Source organism: Sinocyclocheilus grahami, unplaced genomic scaffold (assembly GCF_001515645.1).
Source record: "Sinocyclocheilus grahami isolate Dianchi unplaced genomic scaffold, SAMN03320097.WGS_v1.1 scaffold726.1, whole genome shotgun sequence".
NCBI lineage: Eukaryota > Metazoa > Chordata > Actinopteri > Cypriniformes > Cyprinidae > Sinocyclocheilus > Sinocyclocheilus grahami.
Window position 1 is genome coordinate 427,890 of NW_015505905.1, and position 26,696 is coordinate 454,585.

At 38.9% G+C, this 26,696-nt stretch overlaps 1 long non-coding RNA gene across 2 annotated transcripts in view; it reads left to right on the plus strand.

Annotated features, from left to right (window-relative positions):
* The first annotated feature begins 2,902 nt into the window (after positions 1 to 2,902).
* LOC107560431 (uncharacterized) overlaps positions 2,903 to 26,696 on the plus strand; it is a 125,975-nt gene continuing 102,181 nt past the window's right edge. For both annotated transcript variants that reach the window (XR_001605728.1, XR_001605729.1), the window contains exon 1: positions 2,903 to 3,010. This is a non-coding gene — a long non-coding RNA (uncharacterized lncRNA). The remainder of the gene's footprint in view (positions 3,011 to 26,696) is intronic.

Sequence of the window (26,696 nt, forward strand, 5' to 3'; positions counted from 1 at the left end):
AAGTTCCAATCATACTGACTTATTGCTTCTACAAACACGTACACTATCACCTAAGAGGTCATTGTTGGTCTTTTTCAAAAGATTTATATATTATTGTTTTGGTCAATATCAATTTAAAAATAATTAATGGTGGTTAAAGGCTTGAATTAATAATTTGAACAGTTGTTACTGTTTTATTGTATAAAACCTGACAAACTTCTGTAATGTTTTTAAAGGAGGAAAATGTGCTTGTGAAATCATTTTCTTTAAAGTGAATTCCATTTACTTTGATACTAATGCAGTGATATTCAGACATTTCTCAGTTTGAATTAAATGAATACATACCACATAGACACACTCATAACTAAACATGTTGAAAAGGTGACTGTAAAACAAGGTAAGAGATTTTTGTGTCTGTGTGTGTGTGTTTTTGGAAGATGCTAGCCAGTTGGGAAGGGGCAAGGCCAGAGTTCAGGATGCATAGGTCAGCATCTTGTGCAGCTGTGACCAAGCAAACTACTGCTGGGTCATGCATGAGAGGTGACTCATGACAGGGTGTGCCTCCTCATGCAAACAATCCTTGGATAACACACACCCATAACCCTCATATGGCCTTAAGGCGGTTTATCATGAGTGCAAATGCACAGCTTATGAAATTAAATCCTCTTTAACAAAGAAAGAGAGACACATAGATATAGTAGATGCTCTGTTCCAAAACCTAGTTGATTTTAAGACATCATAAGCTCCGTCCGAACACAAAGGTTGTTCCAAAAGAAGTACAAATTATTAGTCACTCAGCCCCTTCCAAATATTAACTAGATGTTTTACAGAAAGATGATTCTTAGACTGTGAACATGCTAACAAGTACTCACCAAAAAATGGATTATTAAAAAATTATAATAATGAACCCTACATCCTCCACGCTGACACAGCTGATGCGCTTTTAAAGCCCTCTGGTGGAAGGAAAATTGATTGCCTGTCCAGGTCTTGTTTGGGTATTTTGCACTGACAGCTATCATGAACTGAACTGATAAGTGCATTTAATCAGAATTTGTCCAGCTTCAGCACTTCCTTTTATGGACTGCACAGCATTCGCTGGTCTGTGCCAGACTTTCTTTTTGGGCTAGTGACAGAATGCTTTCCATTGACCCTCTCATAAACAATGATTTAGATTTAGATTTGGGTGGGTAAAGCTTCTTTTTTTGCATAGAAATTTTGGGGAACAGGTGCTCAAGCGAAAAAAAGGCACTCCTCCAATAATTATAAAATAAGGTTACATATCGTTGAACATCTTTTAATGTTCATGTTAGCTAACTGTGGTAAGAAGCGCATTTGGTTTCAACTGATAGTGCCCATAAAATTATTGACACAAATTCCTAAAAAATAAAAAAAGTCGACCCCTGCGAAAGTCATTCAGTAATTAAACTTATTTCCCCAGGGTTGTACACATTGAACACCACTCATACTCTCTCTATAACCCTCCTAGTGTTAACCGTGCTCTGTTGCTCTGAGTCACTATTGTAGCATTTGGTTGGTGCCTTACCGAGAAAGAGTCGACGGGATCTGGGCGGGACCGAATCGCCTCTACTGCTTGCACTTCATTACTCTGAAATCTCCATGATCCACCTGGACGACCGCTTGATAGCTCAGGTGAGTGACAGGCTGTGTGTCAACATGTTGTAGTTTAATGTACATTTAATCGAAACGCCGGTGCATTTGTAAATTATGATTAGTACTGTTTTGCAGTGGAGAAGAAACATTAGATCTACAAAGGTTATGTCATGCGCAACACTGCTGTATAGGCTACTACAGTACGATTCCTTGTTTAAGCTTTAGTGAGCGAACGCATTACACAAAAGAAAAAAGATATGCATGCGTAAAACCAAAAGGCTACAGCCTTTTGATCAATGGACATTGCATCGTAAATGTAATGTATGTGGGTGAGGAAACAGAGAAAAGGACAATTGATACTGAAGCAATAGCTGTGTATATTCAATGACAATCACGTCATGAAAGTACGCAGACATTTATTGTCAGGGCATCCACTGACTGATGCATGAAAGAGATCGCAGTTATGTCATGCTTTCATATGCTGTAGATCGATTGTACTATTAAATCGACTATTACAGATCAAACACAAAGGTTGTTCCAAAAGAAGTACAAATTATTAGTCACTCAGCCCCTTCCAAATATTAACTAGATGTTTTACAGAAAGATGATTCTTAGACTGTGAACATGCTAACAAGTACTCACCAAAAAATGGATTATTAAAAAATTATAATAATGAACCCTACATCCTCCACGCTGACACAGCTGATGCGCTTTTAAAGCCCTCTGGTGGAAGGAAAATTGATTGCCTGTCCAGGTCTTGTTTGGGTATTTTGCACTGACAGCTATCATGAACTGAACTGATAAGTGCATTTAATCAGAATTTGTCCAGCTTCAGCACTTCCTTTTATGGACTGCACAGCATTCGCTGGTCTGTGCCAGACTTTCTTTTTGGGCTAGTGACAGAATGCTTTCCATTGACCCTCTCATAAACAATGATTTAGATTTAGATTTGGGTGGGTAAAGCTTCTTTTTTTGCATAGAAATTTTGGGGAACAGGTGCTCAAGCGAAAAAAAGGCACTCCTCCAATAATTATAAAATAAGGTTACATATCGTTGAACATCTTTTAATGTTCATGTTAGCTAACTGTGGTAAGAAGCGCATTTGGTTTCAACTGATAGTGCCCATAAAATTATTGACACAAATTCCTAAAAAATAAAAAAAGTCGACCCCTGCGAAAGTCATTCAGTAATTAAACTTATTTCCCCAGGGTTGTACACATTGAACACCACTCATACTCTCTCTATAACCCTCCTAGTGTTAACCGTGCTCTGTTGCTCTGAGTCACTATTGTAGCATTTGGTTGGTGCCTTACCGAGAAAGAGTCGACGGGATCTGGGCGGGACCGAATCGCCTCTACTGCTTGCACTTCATTACTCTGAAATCTCCATGATCCACCTGGACGACCGCTTGATAGCTCAGGTGAGTGACAGGCTGTGTGTCAACATGTTGTAGTTTAATGTACATTTAATCGAAACGCCGGTGCATTTGTAAATTATGATTAGTACTGTTTTGCAGTGGAGAAGAAACATTAGATCTACAAAGGTTATGTCATGCGCAACACTGCTGTATAGGCTACTACAGTACGATTCCTTGTTTAAGCTTTAGTGAGCGAACGCATTACACAAAAGAAAAAAGATATGCATGCGTAAAACCAAAAGGCTACAGCCTTTTGATCAATGGACATTGCATCGTAAATGTAATGTATGTGGGTGAGGAAACAGAGAAAAGGACAATTGATACTGAAGCAATAGCTGTGTATATTCAATGACAATCACGTCATGAAAGTACGCAGACATTTATTGTCAGGGCATCCACTGACTGATGCATGAAAGAGATCGCAGTTATGTCATGCTTTCATATGCTGTAGATCGATTGTACTATTAAATCGACTATTACAGATCAAAATCAAGCAGAAGAGTATCGGCTTCTAATGTAATTTGTTTGAATTAATGTCTCAGATATAATTAGCCTGGTATGTGGCGTTATGTATAGTAAAATATTTGTCTGGTATTCTAGCCTTTAAGAACATTTGATTTGAGGCATTCTTTACTATTTTATTTTTCGTTTGTGTGTGTGTGTGTGTGTGCATAATTTAGGAATTCTGGTTCATTTGTGCCTTTGAGAAATGCATTTACTGCCGTCAGCAGTCTCTAAAGGTGGTGCGACATTCACACAGAACAGAAAACACTTCAGACGATTTAAAACATTAGTTCAATGACTTGCCACAGCATGACAGCGTTAAGAACATTAACAGGTATTGGTTAATTTCAAGGTGGATATGGATTAAGTAATCACTTGCAGTCATGTAGCTCTCTCACTTTTGGCAGGTCCTGTTAGGGGTTGCTGCAGCAGATCATCTGCCTATATATTTGGCATAAGGGGCGGCGCTAGCAATTTTGGGCTCTATGAAAGAATATGAGGTTGGGCCCCCTACCGCACCAAACATACACTATATTGCCCCAAAGTATTGGGAAAACTAAAAAAAAAAAACTAATCGCCAAACACCAATGACTTGTACATATGCGTACAATCATTTTAGGGGTGCCGCTAGCAATTTTGGGCCCTATGAAAGAATATGAGGTTGGGCTCCCTACCGCACCAAACACACTATACTGGCCAAAGTATTGGGAAAACTCAAAAAAACTCATCGCCAAACACCACTTGTACATACGCGTACAATCATTTTAGACACTTCCAAAACTGTGGCAAAAAAGATGGAAATACAATTTTTAAATACATTAATTATGTTTCCATCTTTGATGCCACAGTTTTGGAAGTGCCTTTTTCTGGTCTAAAGAAGGGAGTGTCCCAATACATTTGTCCATATGTATACTATGTACATTGTCATTGGTGTTTGGTGATGAGTTTTTGGCTCAAGGTCTGCATTTAAATTATTCTGCAGATATGGAATGAGTTTGACTACTTAATCGGTTATATTAATAGAAATGCTTCACTGGGGCAAACAAAAAAAATCCTAAAATAATAAATACCCCAAAGCAGCATTTCCAGCAGTATCCATCAATTCTCAATCATGATCTTACTCAGCTAAATGCGACTATTAGCTTAACAGCTGTATGCAGAGTATCTGGTTGCCATGACAACCTCATGCCCGTCCTGCTGCTGCTCTATGTAATCAGATTGTGAATTTATAGATTTTCTATAGCAAAACTAAAATGTGTTTAAAAGTGCGACTGACCAAATTGTCCGGCTTGGTTTGCCCCCCTCGAACTCGAAGACATCTCTAATTTGACAGTTTACCATCTGATCTCACTCAGTGACTCTAGGCTATGTAGGACGGGACGACACCATGCAGTGAATGGGGGGAGATAATTTTGCTGGAAATGCAGAAATAAGCCATAAGCTCTTTGGTAGATACATTTATAATTTCTATTACATGTTTACTACTATAATTACTACTACTACTGTTACTACTAATAAAACAGATCTCTGGGGGCCCCAAAAGTGCGTGGGCCCTTATAATCGTCCTAACTTTCCTCCCCTTAGTGGCGCCCCTGTTTGGCATGTTTTATGCTGCATGCAATTTAGAGCTTAGTAACTGAGTCAGGTTAATTTAGTAACAGCTCGGACTAATTGCCACCTGGTGGTGCAACCACCAGTTACTGCAGTCAGTTCAACAAATGTGTAGACGGCACTCTCGGATAAGTATGTGTGTGCTAGACATTTTGGGCTGCACAAAGGGTAAACAATTCTTGTAGCCTCCTCTGGTGATGACATTTATGCCAAGCACACTATGAGCAAGATGTGGATGATTCATTAAAAAGAACAGACCGATAAAATTCATGCAGAATCAGACTACACTGTTCATTAATGCAATTAGGCATTCAGGTTGATCCAGCTAGCAGCATCTATGAATGAAGATTGTTGAGACTGACTTAAGATAATTACTCACATGCACAAGTCTAGAAGCAGAGTTCTAGGATGTTCCTTAAACAACTCCCTATTTAAGCAGTGCACTGGCCAGGGAGTTGGCCATTTCTAGTCAGGTCAAGTCACCATTGTTTACATGGCGCTTTTTACAGTGCAGATTGTGTCAGTACAGCTTTACAGTGTTAAACAGGGAAATAGTATGTCAAAATAGTGGCACAGATACTGGCACAGATTGCATACTCTGGCTAGACGAAACCAGCAGTTTAATTAAAGGCTGCAAAAAGTCAGGGCTGTCCCACTGTCAAAATTGCTCCAAATTGCAAAATTGCTCCAATGCATTGAAATGTTTACTACCTAAAAATCAGGTTGTAGTGTTCAACAATATCAGGTGGTGTATCACTGTCGTCCTATTGCTTGTCACTGCTCATTTGCATAAAGTTGAGCTCTACTCAGACCAACAGTCTCTGTCGCTCATTGAAAATAAATTATGTCTGGCCATTTTTTTTACGAGTATCACAACTTTTGAAAGTCATGCAGGCTTTTATCATATCTTTTGATTGATAAATTTGTCATCTGCCATCTCAGTGTGACTGTCAGCCCAAATTAGGGGTTTAATGTTCTACTTGTAAAATTTGCATAGTTGACGTTTGTGTTTTCTGGCCTTATGTGGCTGTGACTTCTAACACCTGTCTGTGCAGTGTATCTAGCAGATTTACAAGCTCACAATGTTACAAAGATACATGCACACATATTTGAGTGTTTATGCCAACACTGCATGTGACATCTCCCTCCCAAACAGTTAAGAAAACACCCCGGGGAGTTGCAAGTTCAGTCAGGCGTTCCTACAGACCTCTGCCACAAGACTGAAAAACAAGTTCAACTTGAAAGTATTTGAGCCTCTGAAGTGTATTCTTATTTAGAGAGTTAATAAATGTTGGTTTATTTAGTTCTTACAAAACACACAAATGTGGACTGTAACAAGGGAAGGTAGACAGTGAGTTCTGTCATCAAAGACTGTAAACACATTCTGTGTTAAGAAGGCATAACCTCTGCTCTTCTGGTCCCTAGTTTAATGTAACAGCAAAAATTTCTATAATACCAAGGATGCCAGCACTAATTATACTGCAGTTGTTGCAACATGACGATGCCTGTTGTTTTTTCTTCTTCTCACAATGGATAGCATATTTGGATTCTGTTTATTGCCATATATGTTATGGCTAGGTTAATTGCCAAATATCTACAAAAATTATGTTGGCTGGAGAAATTATTATTATTATTATTATTATTATTATTATTATTATTAAGGGTTTGAAATTAACACCCGCCAAATGCAGGTAAAAATCAGCTGTGGCAGGTAACGCTGTCAAATCACTAGCCAATTTGGCGGGTTACTTTTTGTAAATTATGTTCACTCTTTAATATCTTAGGCAAGTTCATTTAAGCCAAATCTGCGCAGATTTACTGCAAATAAATAACTCTTGACTCATCATGATATATTACATACAGCCTAATTTTGCAGCATCTGTGCATATCTAGCTTACTTGAACAAACCCGACAAATGACGGTGCGGCAGGTCGCTGGCTTCCTTTGCGTTGAAGTGAAAAACGACTGAAGACTCTACACTGGGTGCGAGCAAACCCATTATGATCAGTGATGGTGTCTACACTGGATGCGGCGTGACACAACAAACAGTAAACTGATGCATCGTTCTATTTATGATGTACTGACACAAAGTTCAAGTGATTTGCAATGCCCGCTTTGTCACATCCAGTGTGGACAGCCGCAAGCCGTTGGTTTATTTATTAATTAATTAATTTTTTGGCTAGTAGAAGTTATGAATGGCCGGTAACTTAAAAATTTAGTAGCCAAATTGACTGGTGAGTGAAAAACATAAATTCAAACCCTGATTATAAGGCTAACATATCTGACTGTCCTCATAGAGCTTTAAAGCTACAACCATCAATCTCGGCTCAGACCTTCAGACTGTTCTGATTTATGCCAGGTATGCACTACACGATTTTAGCCCCGATTTTCAATCGCAGACAGTTTTGAGGAAATCACAAACAAATGCCCAAAACTGGAGGCAAATTGGCACTGGTTCATGTGTGTGACAGTCACGTAGTATGTTATCAAAGTTGCAATATGAGAGAAGCGCCGAGTCCTGCAGTGTGAAATGTGTTTTGACTGAAAATGACATTGGTTATGACCTACAGTCAGAGCATGATACAATGAGAGAGCATGATACAGGGCAAGGGAAAGTTTAGGGGGTGGAGTCATATAGATCTGCAACAAAACATCAGCATGCATGTTTTCTGCAAGCAACCATCCCTACTTTATAATCTTCTTTTTTTTCTTTTTTGCTGCAAACCAGCATACACACAACTTGTATCGTAAGCTTTTTGTTGCAGTTTCTTTCAGAAAGAAATCCAGTCGTGCATGAGAACTCCTGTCTCATGTGTGATCTTAAGTTGTAGTTTGCAAACCAGACGAAGTTGTCGGCGTTTCTTCCTTTTGAAAAGTTGTGTAATGTGCGACCTGTCGCCGATACGTTGTGTAATTTGCACACAACAGCAACTAGATGGTACCCCCAGACAGTCATATTTTGAGAAGAGCAGCGATCTGACGACTTTGAAAATTTTTCTGTTTTGTGGCATTAGTGTGCTGTCTATTTTTATTTATCTTACTATATCTATATTTTTTAATTTAACTAATCGGACAAGGTTTTATTCTTAAATAATGTATAGTTAGTGGTAGGGATATAACGATTAACCGCGAGCCGGTTGAAAATCGATTCAAATATGTTATGATTCAAATCGGTTGAGATGCCAAACAAATCGCGATTCAATTAGGGGTAAGAGTTTATATGAATGCATGTCTGAGGGGAACTTACTGTCTTTAGAAAAGTTTAGATGGTATTTTTTCTTTTCATCTTGCCTCTGTATAATGCATATTAAATGTCATAAGTTCAGCGCTGCTTTGTTTACAACAGAAAACAAGGAAACGCTTTAAGCGCCACCTGCTGGCAGAGAGTGAATCTGCGTCTCATTCAGCTCGTCTGCGGTTTCATGCAGATATTTTTATGTATAGCTTCACAAAACTGAAGTCAAACCATTCTGTTTTGCTTCAGATTTCGAAATTATACAATTTAATTTAGATTAAAAACTGCTCATGTTGCATGTATCAAGATTTAAATGCAGTGGTTGCCTCTAATTTTAAATGGAAAGAGCACAGACAAAGCCTTAGTTTGTATATATGAAGAAATGTATTTTATTTGTGTTACTTTATTTGATTTGGGGCTTGTTTTAAAATTTCAGTGTAGTTTTGTTATTTACATTTACATTATATTTAAATTGTCATTTAGCAGACGGTTTTATCCAAAGTGACTTACAAATGAGGACAATAGAAGCAATTAGGGCTGCAACAACGAATCGATTAAATCGATAAAAATCGATTACTAAAAGAGTTGGCAACGAATTTCATGAATCGAATCGTGAAATCAAAATCGTGAATCGAATCGAATCGTGAGTTGAGCGAATCATTACATCCCTAGTTAGTGGTATATGTCAAGCTTATCTTGTGATTTTCCCCCACCGTTTACATTTTAATAAACAAGAAAAAGTTGGTAGTGAAAAACAGTAGCTTGACATGTCGATCTCAATTAACTAACTTTTATTTGAAGAATTTTGTTTTTAATATTGAATTTGTATTAATTGGTGCTGTAGTGCCTATTGATTCAGTTTATTTTTTAACAAATATGCCTATATTATCTAAAATTGATTAAGTGATTGTTTAGGTTTCATGTACAGTCATCATAATGCAAGGCAAGCACATTGTATATACAGTATATGATCTGTTTTTCAGTGGCATGTTTGATTCATAGATTATGTACTGCTATTTTAAATGGATTGTTTATTCAGGCTGTTTTAGTGGTTTGTTAGACTTTTCAACTAGTCGGTTTCATTCATTTAATCATGAATGAAATTAGACGTGAATATATATATATATATATAATGAAAATAAAATAGGCCCAAGTATAGACCCCTGTGGCACACCACTATGTAATTTAGCTGATGTAGAACACAGATCTCCAAGACAAACCGAGAAAGATCTATCTTTTAGATACGACTTAAACCATTCTAGGGCAGTACCCTTAACACCAACATCTTCCAAACGCTGCAATAAAATACCATGATCAACGGTATCAAAAGCAGCTGTGAGATCAAGTAAAATAAGAATAACTACCTTTCCTGAATCAACTGTCAATAAAATATCATTAAAAAACTTAAGAAGGGTGGATTCTGTACTATGAAGAGATCTAAAACCTGACTGAAACATATCTATAACAGCATTCATATCTAAATATGACGCAAGCTGAGACAGAACAACCTTCTCTAAAATTTTTGATAAGAAAGGTAGTTTTGATATAGGTCGCAAAGCTTCTCTTAACATATCAAATGATACTTGCAGCCTATCCTTCTTCCATTTTCATTCAGCCCTTCTGCAAATTTTCCTTGATGTACGGATTTCATCATTCATCCACAGCTGTGATTGTTTTTTTGATTCCCTATATTTTAAGGGAGCAATCTCATCTAAAATTTCTGTACAAACCGAATTAAAAGAATTAAAATACTCATCCACACTAAGATCCGGAGAAGAAAACTCTAAATCATGACAGAATGATGAGGCAACAAAGGCCTCAGAAAATGTATCAACAGTTGAAGTATTTATAAAACGAGTGAAGTGGCCAGACCTATTGCTTACTGTATTCAGTGAAGGAAATGCAGCATCAAAACAAACTAACAGATGATCAGAAAAACAAGCATCATTTACCACAACATTAGTAATAGAGAGACCCAAAGACAATACAAGATCAAGAGTATGGCCAGCTCTATGAGTAGATCCTGACACAAACTGAGTAAAATTAAATGAATAATTGCTAAATGAAATGAAACTGCAAAAATTCACTAGCCAATGGCTTAGAGGGACAGCACACATGTATATTAAAATCACCAAGTATACAGTGGGGCAAATAAGTATTTGATACACTGCCGATTTTTCAAGTTTTCCCACTTACAAAGAATGGAGAGATCTGTAATTTTCATCGTAGGTACACCTCAACTGTGAGAGACCGAATCAAATTTTTAAAAAAATAAGACAAACTAACAGGTCTGTGAGAGCTAGAATTCTTGCTGGTTGGTAGGTGATCAAATACTTATTTCATGCAATAAAATGGAAATTAATTATTTAAAAATCATACAATGTGATTTTCTGAATTATTTTTTTTTGATTCTGTCTCTCACAGTTGAGGTGTACCTACGATGAAAATTACAGATCTCTCCATTCTTTGTAAGTGGGAAAACTTGAAAAATCGGCAGTGTATCAAATACTTATTTGCCCCACTGTAAGAAAATGATCACAAGTAGGAACTGTTACAGACAAAAACTCTGAAAATTCATCAATAAAATCCTTATTATACCTTGGAGGTCTATAAATAAGTGCACATAACAGTGAAGAAAATGAATCAACCCTAAATAATTGTAATTCAAAACTAGTATATTTCCTGGACGGCAGTAGACTACATTTAAAATGATTTTTGTACACTGTTGCAGTACCGCCACCTCTTCCAGAGGTTCTAGGAGAATTCAAAAATAGATAATTAAAAGGACAAAGTTCAGACAAAGGATTTAAGTCACAAAAAGGAAGTCCAAGTTATTTGATGAACAGTAATCATTTAAAATAAAAGTTTTATTCACCATGGACCTCGCATTTATTAACGCCATCTTGACTGAGATGGTGTTATCAACTAGTGGAAAATTCATGCACTTATCTCGGTTGAGCGATCGAAGATTGCTGACATTTACTCCTCCGTTCCGATCACGCGAAAGCCGTTGGCCACGCCGATAAGCTGGAAGCATCCCGTTAGGCTCAACGGGAACCACCCATGAGCGTCTTAATTCCCCGAAGCTGGAATAGTCCATATGTGGCACCAAACAATTCCTTTGGGAGGCCCAAAATAATTTATACTTAATCAGAAGTCCTCCTCATTTCCCATGTTTTTTACGACCTTTCTTCCTTTGCTGGGAAGACCCGGTGAGCGAAACTACGGTGACGAGCGTCCCGGGATCCCAACGCCAACATAGACGTCCGAATGCTTATAAGAGATTGACGATCGTAGCACAACATGGCTTTACCACTTGGCAGAGGGCCGCCAAAAGCACCAGGGTTGAACAGGTACATAATAGACATAAACAGGCAAATAAATTCCAAAGCCTGACGGCATGCCGGCAAACACACTGGCGCCATCTTGGATCCTGACTTGGAATGCTTATGAACTTTAATATGCATTATACAGAGGCAAGATGAAAAGAAAAAATACCATCTAAACTTTTCTAAAGACAGTAAGTTTCCCTCAGACATACATTCATATAAACTCCTACCCCTAATTGAATCGCGATTTGTTTAGCATCTCAACCGATTTGAATCGTCACATATTTTAATCGATTTTCAACCGGCTCACGGTTAATCGTTACATCCCTACCTTTGACCCTATGTCTCTGAGCAACAATGAGGGTTTAACAGATATATATAACTGCGTTAGCCTGCATATCAATGGCTAAAGCCTGTGTTATTAGCTCTAAAATGACGTTTTGGAATTTGTAACGGAAGGTTTGGGATGAGGTGCGTAAAAAATTATCTAGTTCATCACCCATGAGATTTCAGGACAGAAACATGTCAAATGTCTTGAAACAAATCATCTAAACAATTGATGTGTGATTGTGACTCCAGGCCGTTAAAATTATTAGAGAAATAATGCACTCCCGAAGTGGTTATGTGGCCACTTCACCGCGCCTATTAATAGAATGAAATGCAATTTGTTTGAATTCTCAAACAAATTAAGAACCTACATTCGATTTTTATTGACTGAACGCAAGCGCTTATTGCGATAGAAAACACTGTAACGGTTTCCACTGATTAAGAAATATTTTTGTTTGCTTGGGTGGTAATATTAGGCCTATTCACGAGTTCACACTTACATATAATAAACAGAGAATAGGTTATGCATATTTGGCGTGCTGTCCGGGGAGAGGGCTCAGAGCTCGTAATTCCTCCCGAACTCCTTACTCCCCCTTTCCGGGGAGAGGGGTCTGAGTTGGTCGGTCTTGCTTTGCTTAATGAAATAAGAGATTGCTTTAGTATCTAGCACTGGTAGGTCTGAAAATGTTGGGTGGATTTTTGGATTGAAGCTGGATGTGATGGTGAGTTCCGAGCATCTGAGGAAACCAAAGAAGACCGATATGAACATGGTGTCGAGCGTGCGGGCAGTGTGCATAGAATGGTAGCCTCTGCGGAGGGTGGAAATGCATTTGGCTAAGATCTCTGTCTAGCATCTGGGTGGGTGTGTTGGGCTCCTTGGATGCTTTTGATGAGCATGGATGTCTGTGAGCTGGCTATTTCTGGGGAGGGTGTGCCGAACATGAGCTTATGAAAAAATTTAATTCCACTAAGGTAGCCTTTGATGGAGCTAGCTTGGAGGTTTTTGTTGGCGTTGCGATGGGAGATGAACGAGGTGATGGTGATCAGGGAAAAATCGGGGAAAGGCAGGTTGTAAGCATGGTGAAAATTTTTTAAACTGTTCCAAGCGGTTAAGTAGGATTGGAGAATACTGGGGGAGACGGCCTGGAGAATAGAACTGAGGGAGGCATCTAGAAGGGTTCTTAGTGGGTGGTTTATGGGAATATCAGCTCTGAATATGGAGGTACTGGTGTTGGGAGTGGGTCGGCATCTGGCGCCAGCAGCCTGTACTTCTGGAAAGCAAAACGAGAGAGAGAGTCAGCTATTTGATTTTTGGATCCGGGGACATGTTTTGCATTTAAAATGAATTGGTCGCAAGCTGAAATCCAAATGAGACGTCTTAAAAAGGGCATTAATGCAGGGGAATGAGACCGGCCTTTATTTATGCAATGCACGGCCACTTCGTTATCGCAATGCACTAAGATGCTGGTGGTGGACCATTCTTTCCCCCACAGGGCCACTGCGGCGACTAGAGGATATAACTCGGAACAGTGCCGAGGATGAGATAGACTGTGGCAAATCTGACAGCTGGGGGGTGCCAGGTAGAAGCGAACCAGCGGCCTTGGTAAAATCCCCTGAAACCGCATGAGGGGGCGGTTATACCCCGTGAATAATTGCTGTTATAGAAGAAAGATAAGCCGCTCCATTGTTTGAGTAAGGTTATCCATGAACTTTGGGTTGTCTAGGAGGGCGGAAGTGACCAGGATCAATCTATCGATTTTTTTCTTAGGCAAAGAAGCCTGGAATTTTTGCGAGTCTAACTGGATGCTTAAAAATTCGATAGATGTGGTTGGGCCCGTGGTTTTGTCCTGGGCGAGCAGAATTCCGAGTTTGGTAAAGACTTCCTGGACTGTTGAGAGATGTGCTGGGATGGAGCTGGGAGGCGAGATGATCGAAAAATCGTCTAAAAGGTGGATGAGGTATGGGATTGCGTAATTATTGGAGAGGATCCAGCAGATAGCCTCTGATAACATGTCAACATTTTTGGGCTACTTCTGCAGCCGAAGGTTAAGCGGACAGAAAAGTAAAAAATTTTGTGCCAGCGAATGCTGAACAAATGCCAAAAATCTGGATGAATGGGCATTACTTTAAAGGCAGAGGTAATATCGACTTTAGCGTCTTTAATCAGGGTTATGGCTTGGTCAATGTCGTGATAGTGGAGAGAAAATTCTTAGAGCGGAATGAGGCTGATAATGCTTGGGAAGGGGAGTTGTGCGGGGATGAGAGATCGATTATCAGACGTTTTTTACCTGAAAATTTTCGGGTGGTGACACCAATCAGGCTGACGCAAAAACAATGGAAGGGGGGAACATTGAAAGGGCCGATCATGAAGTTTGACTCTTTTTCTTTTTTGATTAAGAGATCGACTGTGTCGGATTCGGCGAGAGTGGCCTGGAGGTTGGCACAAATTATGCTTTGGCGTGGAAGGCTTTCGATGCCGGGATTAAAGCCATGGATGAGACCGGACAGTAAATAATAGGGCTGCACGATTTTGGAAAATAATCGAATTGTGATTTTTTTTTTACCAATATTGCGATTGCGATTTAATATGCAATTATTTTTTTAAAGCTCTTTATGTTCTGTATTATTCAACAAAGACAAGCTATAAATCAATGTATAGTATGACTAACACACTATTAGATAGATTAAACATAAATGTTCTTTTCTGTAGGCCAGGCTTATATGTTATGATGAAATTAGGTGATGCATGAATTGATATGAAGGACATTTTTATTTAACAACTACAATCACAGTAGTATATCGACTGATTTGTTGAACTTCCAACCTTGTAAGCATGTAATAATTAAGACAACATAAAGCACTGACAAATAAGACTGGTGTAAACATTAATATGAAAGTCAGTAACAAATCACACATACTAAAGTAGATTGCAGAAATATAAAAACAAATCTGTTGCTTTACCACACTACTTTAGGTAATTCAAAGTCACTGTAATAAACATATGTAAACATGTGGACTGCACTAAACACTGTCTGTTAACTTTAGACCAGTGGTTCTCAAACTTTTTTGGTCGCACCCCCATTTAAACCTATAAAAAAAATCTGCCACCCCCCCTTCCCGAATCCCCATTCCACCCCAGACTACCAAATAATTTCACTAAACATTATGAAAAATGTATGCTTTTTAATTAAAAAAACATACAGGAAAAAAAAACACCTGCATCACTTGAAACATTGAAAAATTGCATAGAGAGAATAACTGTTATTATTATTATTATTATTCTTTCTCTGTTATTTGTTTATTTTTTGTGAGTTTCATGCTGTCCACTAAGGCATAGGACACACACAGGCTTTCCTCCTCACCAACGACATTAAACACCATGTCTACACCAGACGCGAGCGGAAAAAAATACAGTAGAACCATTATAATCAGTGTCTACACTAGATGCGGCGTGACGCAACACGACAAAACCCGACATTAAACTGATGCCTTGTTCTATTTATGACGTACTGACACAAAGTTAAAATGATTTGCAATGGTCGCTTTGTGTAGTCCAGTGTAGAGCTGTTGCAGTGCGACGCGACAGCTGTATTATCCGGTATAGACACAGTGAGTGAAGCCGAGAGCAAGATATGCCTCGTCATATTTTCTGCATTTAGCTTTCTGCACCCAGCACCTGGCTGAGTCTGTGCAACTTCATCTATGACTTTTCTCTTCCCTTTCACAAACCGATCCATCTCACATTCTAAGTTACGTCCTTTGGCTGATTACTGTTTTATTTATTTTCTTTTTCTGCTGATGGCCCGCACTCGACTTGAAGCAGTGCTGCTTAGACCGATGGGTGTGTGTCATCAAAGTACTGCGATAGCTATAAGAGAGCGCGGACGTCTTATGCTTTCTCTCGCCGTAATTTGATGTCATACACCGATCGATCTTCAAGTTGAAGATCTTTACTCTCACGTGTCACGTGACCGAGTGTAATCGCAGCCTCTGCGATTGAAAAAATCGCATTTTAAATCGCAATTAATCGTTCAGCCCTAGTAAATAATCAGTAAAGTTAATGTCAGGGTGGTGAGACAATTTAACAGACAAGCGGTAAATATGCACGGAGTCGATAAGTAGGGTTTTTCATTTTTATTTGTGGATTTAAACACAGGGCATATGATGCGGGCGTGTGCTCCGCCACAAAAGCTGCAGACGTGCATGAAGCGACAGCGCTGCCTTGTGCACCTGCCAGCATTGAAGTTGGAGCAGACATGGTTGTTGGAGAAGGAGGAGGGGTGGCGGTAGTCGGAAAGGGAGGGTGGTGGGTCAGTTGAGGTGTTTAGGTGATGCGGGATGTAGCTGGTGGATTTGTGCTGAGGTGGATCGGGGCAAGGAGGGATGAGCGGGTTGATGAGGGGGCATGCTGTGGTGGAGTGGGTGACGGATCGGCAGACTGAGCAAGTGATGTTGCGGCAGCTCAAGAAGACTCTATTGTGGAGCTCAGTGTCCAGAGCCCCCCAGTAAGGACACTGGTTACGCTGAGACACCCGGATGGCGCATTTCGCTGAAAACAGCTTGTGATAGGTGTAGAAGTGAGAGCCTCCGTATGATAACACTAGCTCGGCGACTATTGCAAGATAGTCACTGAGCTCACGTCTCCTGAGTGGAAATGCTGTGCAAATTACCTCAGAGTAATGGGTGAAGGCGATCGCAAATTCAGAAAATGACAAGATGCGTGACGGATTATGTGCTGTGTTATTAAGTGTGACCGTGAAATCGGCATAATCGATTTGGCGGTCTGAAGAAGGTGGTGAAAGTGGTGACAGGAGAGAAAAAAGGTCTATGTCCGCACCTGCTAGGATCTGTGACCTGATGCTGCTGGCGACTGGGGGTGGTTCCAAGGCCGGGGCGTTCGGTGGGATGGGCATCGGTACGGCAGATGACAGCGTGAATGAAGAGCGAGCATGGGGATGGGAGAGAGCAGAAGGAATAGCGACCATTGAAGCCACTTGCGGAGGCAGTCTCACGCTATCGACGGCTCCGGGAGCAATGCCAGAAGGAAAGAAAGGAGGAAAAGAGGGCTCGGAAGATGTCTGGGCCCGCGCCGCTAACGGAGGCAGCCTCGCGCTAGAGTTTGACAGCGGAGCCGCAGGCCATGGACCGGGGAGAGGATAGGAAGAAGGAGGAGGAGAGGGGAAAGGCTGTGGGTGGACCGGAGCTCGGCTGAGTGGAGAAACTGACTAGGGCTAGCAGCGACAGAGTCCGGGGCACGGACCAGGCTTGCCAAGGGCCTGCTATGGCGGCTTGAAGACGGGAGGCCCTTCCTTACGGGCGTGATGTCTCGGCATCTCGAGGAGCTAGAGGCGGCACGGGAGTGCCGGCGACCCCGCGGTGAAGCCGCGGGCTCGATTGTGGTGCCCTGGCGGGCGCTGGTGCACTGGCCAGCACCCGGAGACGCCGGAGGACCCTGGGCGTCGAGGGAGTTGTCTTTTGCGAACAGTTCGATTTCTGACATCACGGCGATTGGGTGTACCAATGCTGAAATACTGTAGAGAGAATGAAGGTAAGATGGCTTGGGTTATTTATAGAAGTTCTCTCTTGAGCTGATAGGATAGATGGTGTAATTGCTGATGATGAATTGGCCGGGTTAATTATCTGAACGTGCTCCTCCCAAACTTTGTTAATAAAACATAATTTATATTAATAGGGAAGGGGGGCCCAAAAATGTGTTTTGCCTATGTCACGAAAAGAGGTAAATCTGGCCCTGCATACATGTAATGTTGTAATACTTACGCATAATACAGCTCAAGTAATTGGACTAAGTAGTTCCTTCTCGTGAATAATTCAGAGAAACGCTGATGACATAGACTTTAAATACAGTGGGTACGGAAAATATTCAGACCCCCTTAAATTTTTCACTCTTTGTGATAGTCTGTGCTTTATGGTTGATGGATGTTGATTTAGTTTGGTAATGGCAGATGTATTACTGCAGCTTCATTATGTATCTAAAATTGCTACTTTATAAAATTGCGCTTTTTGTTACGAGTTTTGTTAAGTGTTTATGTGCTTTCTGTTAACAACACAGGGTTCGTACGGTCATGAAAAACCTGGAAAAGTCATGGAATTTTAAAACACCAATTTCCAGGCCTGGAAAAGTTTTGGAAAAATAAATAAACCCAGAAAGTTTTGGAAAAGTCATTGAAATCTATTTCACAAAACTCTGTATAATAGAATTGTGTTTAATCAGGTCATCAATTTCGGTGCGGGATTGCGCATAGGTTATATCGTATAGTTTTACTCATTCCCACAGCTTTTGACTTTAAAATGATGGATATTCACACATTTATTCAATAGCGTATAGCATGTAGGTTTGATGAGTAAATAATCAAACCTACAGACTGAGTCCAGTCCACACAGACTGATCAAATCAGTCATTTGAAAACAGCGTGAGAGATTCAGCTGCAAAAGTGGTTATATATATTTTCGTTTCTTTATAATGTTAATTTGGACATATGTTTGGAAAATGTTTTTGTTTGTTAAAATCAAGTTTTTTGGGGTTTTTTTAAGTAACGACCAAGCGGCCAGTGGCAGACAGTGAGTTAATCATAGCCTATGTTTGATCAATTTAGCCTTCTCAAATCATCACCACTTGACTAAAATAAAATCTATAGGCCTATATAAAATGCTTAAAAAAACAAAGTTAGTTTAAATGGGTGAAAATTGTCCCGAAGCCATACATAAGTTGGGGCCGTTGGGCTCGGGCTGAAGTGCAGGGCTCTAAAGAGCAACTTGTTGCATTTAAGCAGCAAAAATGCACACAAAATGACACCAAAATGGCCATCCTCGCCACACAGTTAAATAAATGATAATATTCAGTGATGTGAAATGTGGAGTAAGGTCTGGCGCAGTTGCAGCTTGTACTTATTACTAAAACAAGAAAGCAAACGAGTAGCATTAATAGTCATTCATTTTAGTTAACATATGCTATGATAATTTGAACAGATTTGTATTCTTATTGTAAAATAATGGAACATTTAGGTCATGAATATTGTCTCAAAAGCCATGGAAAAGTCATGGAAATGTATTGGTAAAAATGTGTACGAACCCCTGACAACATATAATGTTTTAGATGTTATTTAGCAGAAATCAGAAGAAAGTTTCTTTTCAAAGAATTGAGTACTTGGCAACTCAGTGGATTTACGGTGGATTTAAATATGTATACTGCTGCTTTAAAAATGAAAAGAAGACAGGTCTTCCTAGGAAGCGTTATGCTCAGAGGTTGCTTTTTCATAGATTAGAAGAATTAATGGAATCCCCAGTTAGGTTTAATTTTACACTTTGCCTCATAGAAAGATCAAAAGAGTCAGCTGTTGTTGCCATACAGTGATAACACAATGCTATAAAATGACAGTCTATAAAATGTAGTCTTCACAACTACTACATTAAATTATTTTGTTTCTTAAAATTAATTTTAAGATTTTTAAATTTTCACATTTTTATTTTATTTTAAAATATTGGTTAATTTTTTTGGGAAGTTCGAGGCTTCTATCCTTTTCTCTAAAATGTGAACATTTTTATTTTTTAGTCATTTATTTTTTATCACATGTTATTCCTCACACAGAAGTCCATGAGCAGATTTTTATTCTAGGGCATGTGATAAATGAAATATAAAGAAGATTTCAAACTTTCAACTAGTTAAAAGTGCCCCTAAGTGAAAAATCACCCATGTGTGTGTATATAAAGAGAAGTAGTGAGAATCTGTATGTGTGACTGACAGATGGAGCAAACATTTGCAACTCAAATGTGTTTGATACCAAGCTCTTTGACTGTGAGCACCTGAATGTTGCTGATTGAGTATGCTTAGTGGGTCACTTTTTTAATGTTTTCCAGAGGTGTTTCTAAATGCACTGGTTCTGTGAATGTACTGAATCTATCATTATGTAAGTGAATTAAATATTCTTCTTTTACTATTAGTATTGTTCATACTTATTCAAATTTTTCCTGAGATCTGAGATGTCTTCTCAGATTTTTTGTGCTATGGAAATTGGTACCTCAAACTGTGCAGCCTGTTGAACAGGTGTGATATTACTATTTTTAAAGGGGACATCAGATACAAAATTCACTTTTACATGTTGTTTGATCTTAAATGTGTATTGGCAATGTGTGTACACAACCACCCTATAATGATAAAATCCACTGAGTGCTTTTTTTAAATCCCCACAAATCTTAAGCACTTTCTCAGAGCAAGCCATTCACAGATTCTGGGCAAAGTGCACCTAAATGCATTTATGTTTGCGCGAATCATTTTCACCAGACTGCTTTGTAAACGAGGGTCAGTACAAAGCTAAAAAAGTTGTTCCTGAAGGATGGATCGGTACCAACTGTTTGTGATACAGCTTCACCTCCAGAAGGAGTATAGGTTTTTTTTATGAATCTTTGCAAATCGCCAGAAGAGAGAGGTGGGCAGAGCATCAGTTTAATGTCATTTAAAGGGACTTGCACCGAAACGGGTAACTGTGAACAGAGCTGTTATTGACAAGGTAAAAAGGGTGTTTTTTTACACTACCATTAACAAAGGTATGTTATAGACTTTTCATGAAGACTCTAAAAAAGTGAGTCTTTAAAGGGGTCATATGATGCTTTTTTAAAGATCATTATTTTGTGTATTTGGTGTAACAGAATATGTTGACATGCTTTAATGTTCAAAAAACACATTATTTTTCAAATACTGTACATTATTGTAGGCCCTCTAGCCAGATTGTCATAGCAAAGTCAGAATTACCTCCTCTCCTAGGTTCACGAAACGGTCGTCCATAAAATGCATTGCTGTTCTGTTGTAAGTAATCTTAAAGAATCCTAAATGCATCTACTTTCGGAAGGCCAAATAAAGTGCTTTTGCTTTCGCCTAGAAACACACAGCGTCTCTCTGACATGGCTGCTTCAACACTAACTGCGGTTACTGAAACCATGCCTTGTTTCTTTGCATGCACATTTGGGCGCAATATGCAAATATTCCCACATAGTGACCTAGATATGTGGGGGCGTGTTAGAATGAGCCGTTTTAGGGGGGCGTGGCAGAGTCTTAACTTTGATAAAGAATATCTCTTTGGGTTTGTGACTTTAGTCTTTGCAACTTCAGGGATCTTATCTATGCACAATCAGCTTGTAACACTCCAAACTTGAAATCGCATCATATGACCCCTTTAAGTGATAAGATTGTTGCATTGTGAATTAAAACAATAATAGATCAAAACAGTAGATCTAAACTAGTTTAGATCTAGGAAAGGTGTCAGACAACAACAACAAAATTGTGAACAATCATTGCTAACTTTTACTTTAGCAAATGTAAAAAATTAGCAAATGTATTATTATTATTAAAATATAACAACAACAACAACAATAATAATAATAATAATATAATTATCGGGACAAAAACAAAACAAGAGAAATATGCATATGTATTTCTCAAATAGGCTATGTATTCATTTATACTGAGTGATGTCAGTGTATGTACATACTACACTGTATGTACCTGACTAAATAGTTGAAATACAACAATTTCATTCATTTAATTAGTCCTTGTATGAGAGGGACCTGCCAGAGAAAAAAAAAAAATAGCACAACACAGAGCTGTTGTGGGATGTGATGAAAGAGAACAGAGTGTCAGTTTATCTGCCTTAATGTGGAAAGGAAAAGACTGTCCAGGATCAAGACTGTTTGCCAGGCACAACCAAAGGCAGATGGCTGATGACAGACCAGTCATTTCACAACAGAGATAATAGTGTAACAACCTCCCAATAATTTTTTTCCTTAGATCAGAGTTCTTCAAGCACAATTTCATTGCACAATGGTTTTTTAGAAGAATTTTGCATTTTTTTAATAATATCAAGATTGTTTTAGGGGATTGGGTCTTAAAATAGACAGTTGGAAAAAGTCTCCCTTTTACACCACATATCTGTGCGAAATATGGTGCAAAAGTGATTTGTGCATCTGTAGAGGCAACGGTGGACACTCTTCAGAGATCAAGAGAATTTTGACCAATCAAGAAGGGCTAGTTTGGGCACCTTTCAGCAAGGAGAACCCCCCCCCCCACACCCCCGCTGCACAAGCACCTTCTGGAGCTGACAGCGGCAACCAATAAAAGTACATTTTCTTTCTTTTTCTGAAATCACTCATCGTTATACTGTACATTTGTTTATAGTTTCAATATTAAATGAGTTTAGCTCTAACCCTGATAAAACTCACCTACCTGTAGCCTTCTAGTAATCCTAACTAAGTTAATTGGTAGAGGTGTGTTTGATTAGGGTTAAAGCTAAACTGCAGGACAGTGGCCCTCCAGTACCAAGTTTGCCCATCACTGCTTCAACTCACAAAGAGACTTTATAAAAGATCGATTAACCCGTTAATTAAATAGATTATTATGAGAGTGTCATATACAAGATGATTAAATATATTTGTTAATATATTTAAATTATTGACAAATGTACAGTATAACAGTGAGTGATTTCAGAAAAAGAAAGAAAATGTACCTTTATTGGTATTTGCTGCTGTCAGGTCTGGAAGATGCTTGCAGTTCGCGAACATTTTTATTATTTTATTTTTCCCCCTGCTCGTTCGGGTGCCAACTGATAGGCACCTAAACTACACTGTTAAGAGATTGTTGTAAATTTTTACAGTAGCTGGATGTATTATTACTGTATTGTCAGTATTAGTACTGTTCAGTTTATTTTCATTTTTTACCTGTATGAAACAATCCAATTGTGGTACAACACTGTATACCATATTTTTTTACAACCCCAACCCCATAAAAATCACAATTACTCATTAGCATTTGTCTTTATAATATTCTTTTTAATTGTTGAAAATTTTCTTTTTAAAAATACAAATTACAAATCTTCATCTCTAGCATGCACTAGCTGAAAAAGGGCATCACCACAGTCCCCTGGGGACTTTGTATCTGTTGCATGGCAAAACAGGCTTTACAGAAATAAAATACAATAAAAATGAGTTTGTGTTGTTGTGTTAAATTTCAGTAATTTTGGCAAAGCTGACAAGAATGATTCTCAGAATGAACCTGCAAGCACAAAAGCTGCAAGTACAAACAAAAAACAAAAAAAAACAAATTTTCAAATAAGTGTTTACAGAATTTACCCCAACTGTCAGACTTTGTGCTGTATGTGCTTTGAGATTAATTAACACTATACTATCTGAACGCACCTACAAGGAAGGTGCATAATTGGTTGATAATCCATCACAATTTCTTAAAGCTCCATTCCTTATAATGCATTCCTGTAGATCAAATAGTAGAGCCAAGTCAAGTCACCATTATTTATATAGCGCTTTTTACAATGCAGATTGTGTCAAAGCAGCTTTACAGTATTAAACAGGGAAATAGTGTGTCGAAATAGTGTGCCGTTCTCCTCTGGCCAGACGAAACCAGTAGTTTAATTCTAGGTTGCAGCAAAGTTAGATTGTGCAGAGGACTCGTCTGGTTCCCATGGTCTTGTCCTGATGGCTATCTAGGAGACAAGGTCTTCACTGGGGATCTGTCTCTGTGGCTCATCTAGTTGTCCTGATCTCCGCTGAGATTCAGGGCTGTCGTAGTCATCTCTAGGCCCCGATCCACCATCTGATCTGGATACAGACTGGATCTGGTGGCTACGGTGACCTTGGAATAAGAAAGAAACAGACTGATATTAGCGTAGATGCCATTCTTCTAACGATGTAACAAGTACATCAGGTGTTATGGGAAGTGTTCCCAGTTCCAGTTGACCTAATTTATGCAGCCTAACAATCCTTTAACGGATTTGAATTATAGAGATGTGTTAGTATGTTGTGTAAACCAGGTTAAAGAGGTGGGGTTTTAATCTAGATTTAAACTGACAGAGTGTGTCTGCCGCCCGAACACTGTTAGGTAGATTAGTCCAGAGTTTGGGAGCTAAATAGGAAAAGACTGTCAGACTTTGTGCTGTATGTGCTTTGAGATTAATTAACACTATACTATCTGAACGCACCTACAAGGAAGGTGCATAATTGGTTGATAATCCATCACAATTTCTTAAAGCTCCATTCCTTATAATGCATTCCTGTAGATCAAATAGTAGAGCCAAGTCAAGTCACCATTATTTATATAGCGCTTTTTACAATGCAGATTGTGTCAAAGCAGCTTTACAGTATTAAACAGGGAAATAGTGTGTCGAAATAGTGTGCCGTTCTCCTCTGGCCAGACGAAACCAGTAGTTTAATTCTAGGTTGCAGCAAAGTTAGATTGTGCAGAGGACTCGTCTGGTTCCCATGGTCTTGTCCTGATGGCTATCTAGGAGACAAGGTCTTCACTGGGGATCTGTCTCTGTGGCTCATCTAGTTGTCCTGATCTCCGCTGAGATTCAGGGCTGTCGTAGTCATCTCTAGGCCCCGATCCACCATCTGATCTGGATACAGACTGGATCTGGTGGCTACGGTGACCTTGGAATAAGAAAGAAACAGACTGATATTAGCGTAGATGCCATTCTTCTAACGATGTAACAAGTACATCAGGTGTTATGGGAAGTGTTCCCAGTTCCAGTTGACCTAATTTATGCAGCCTAACAATCCTTTAACGGATTTGAATTATAGAGATGTGTTAGTATGTTGTGTAAACCAGGTTAAAGAGGTGGGGTTTTAATCTAGATTTAAACTGACAGAGTGTGTCTGCCTCCCGAACACTGTTAGGTAGATTATTCCAGAGTTTGGGAGCTAAATAGGAAAAGGATCTGCCGCCTGCAGTTGATTTTGATATTCTAGGTATTATCAAATGGACAGAGTTTTGAGATCGTAGTGGACGTGGAGGACTATAACCTCTCTGTAATAAGTAATAAGTAATAAGATCTCACTCAAATACTGAGGCGCTAAACCATTCAGGGCTTTATAAGTAATTAGGAAGATTTTAAAATCTAAACAATGTTTAATAGGGAGCCAGTGCAGTGTTGACAGAACCTGGTTCAAGTAAAAACTCTAGCTGAAGCATTTTGGACCAGCTGGAGTTTGTTTATTAAGCGTGCAGAACAACCACCCAATAAAGCATTACAATAATCTAACTTTGAGGTCATGAATGCATGAATTAACATTTCTGCATTTGGCATTGAGAGCTTAGTGTTATATTGCTGATATAATGGAGTTGATTCCCAGGGAATGGATAACGATTAAAAAAACAACCTTTAACTAGTTTACTTCGGCTAACTTACCAGTTGATGTTATCACTGTTACGTTGGCAATCACAAGAAAAGGCTCCATCTGAAATGTATTGCAGATGACATGATCCAGACCACAAACTAGAAAACAAAAAAACAAAAGTAGTATTTGAAAATACTGTTTGGGTAACTTTAACTCAATCAAATGTGTACCTAACGCCGCACAAGTTGCTTTGGATTAAAGCATCTGGCAAATGCATGAATTTAAATATAATGTAAAATCAGATGTATTTTGGGTTACCTAATTTGAATCAAATTGACAGCTGGCCATATGATGATTCTGCCCCTTATTGTCAGCATCCGTGTTTTTGCTTGGAGAAATTTCCTGTAACAGACAGAGTCACAACAGCCTGTTAGTGTTATTACACTTTATGGTCAGAAAAAAAAAACTACCGTACAATAACCGAACTTAAAATAAACAGCAATCATAATATTTGTTAGCCAAACTTCCTATATATTGCTAGTCCGTTCCTCCACAACCAGTTCTGTGGGTTAGTGAAGAGCAGCAGCCAGTGGCTAATTCGGCTAATATATATTCACGAGTTCACACTTACATATAATAAACTGAGTAAAGGTTATGCATATTTGGCGTGCTGTCCGGGGAGAGGGCTCCGAGCTCGGCTTTTAGCCCGGACCCAGAGCGCTCCCCCTGACATGCTGAAAGACTAGAGATAATGAAGGTAAGACTGCTTTGATTATTTATAGGGGTTATCTCTTGTGCTGGTTGGATAGATGATGTAATTACTGATGATGAATTGGCCATGTTAATTATCTGCGCGTGCTCCTTCCGAAATTTGTTAATAAAACATCACGTAGTTGATGGCACCTTACTCACCTGTTGTTACCACCTCTACGATGCAATCACAAGAAAAGACTCCAATACACCTTCGTTGCAGATGACATGACCAATAGACCACAACCTGAAAATAAAATACAAAAGATGTACATAACAGTACATTCACAACAGTATATTCTTAACTAATTTTTCTTTACTATTTTCACGTTAGCTCGCTGTTATGTAACGTATGTCTGACATAACCTGCGATAAAAAGGCAGTGTAGAATGATTAATTCCCTGATTGATTCGGATAACTGTATAACTTAATTTACCAGCTGATGTAATCCAAAATACACCCCCGACGTTACAGACGATAAAATCCACAAACTTGAACATAAAAAAAAACCAAAGAACAATAAAGAATAACAAAAACCGAATACAGTGTAGCTCTTCTTGATTGGCCAAAATTCTCTTGATCTCTGAAGAGTGCCTGCCGTTGCTTGTCATTTACAAGCGAAAAACAGGTTTGAGACTCATAGCAGCAGATTCAAGCCGTTGTCGTTATGTACTTGTGTTTGTGCTAGAAAAAGCATCCATGAAAAATAAAATTAAATAAATAAATAAATAAATATATATATATATATATATATATATATATATATATATATGAAAAAATTGATGTATTTATATAT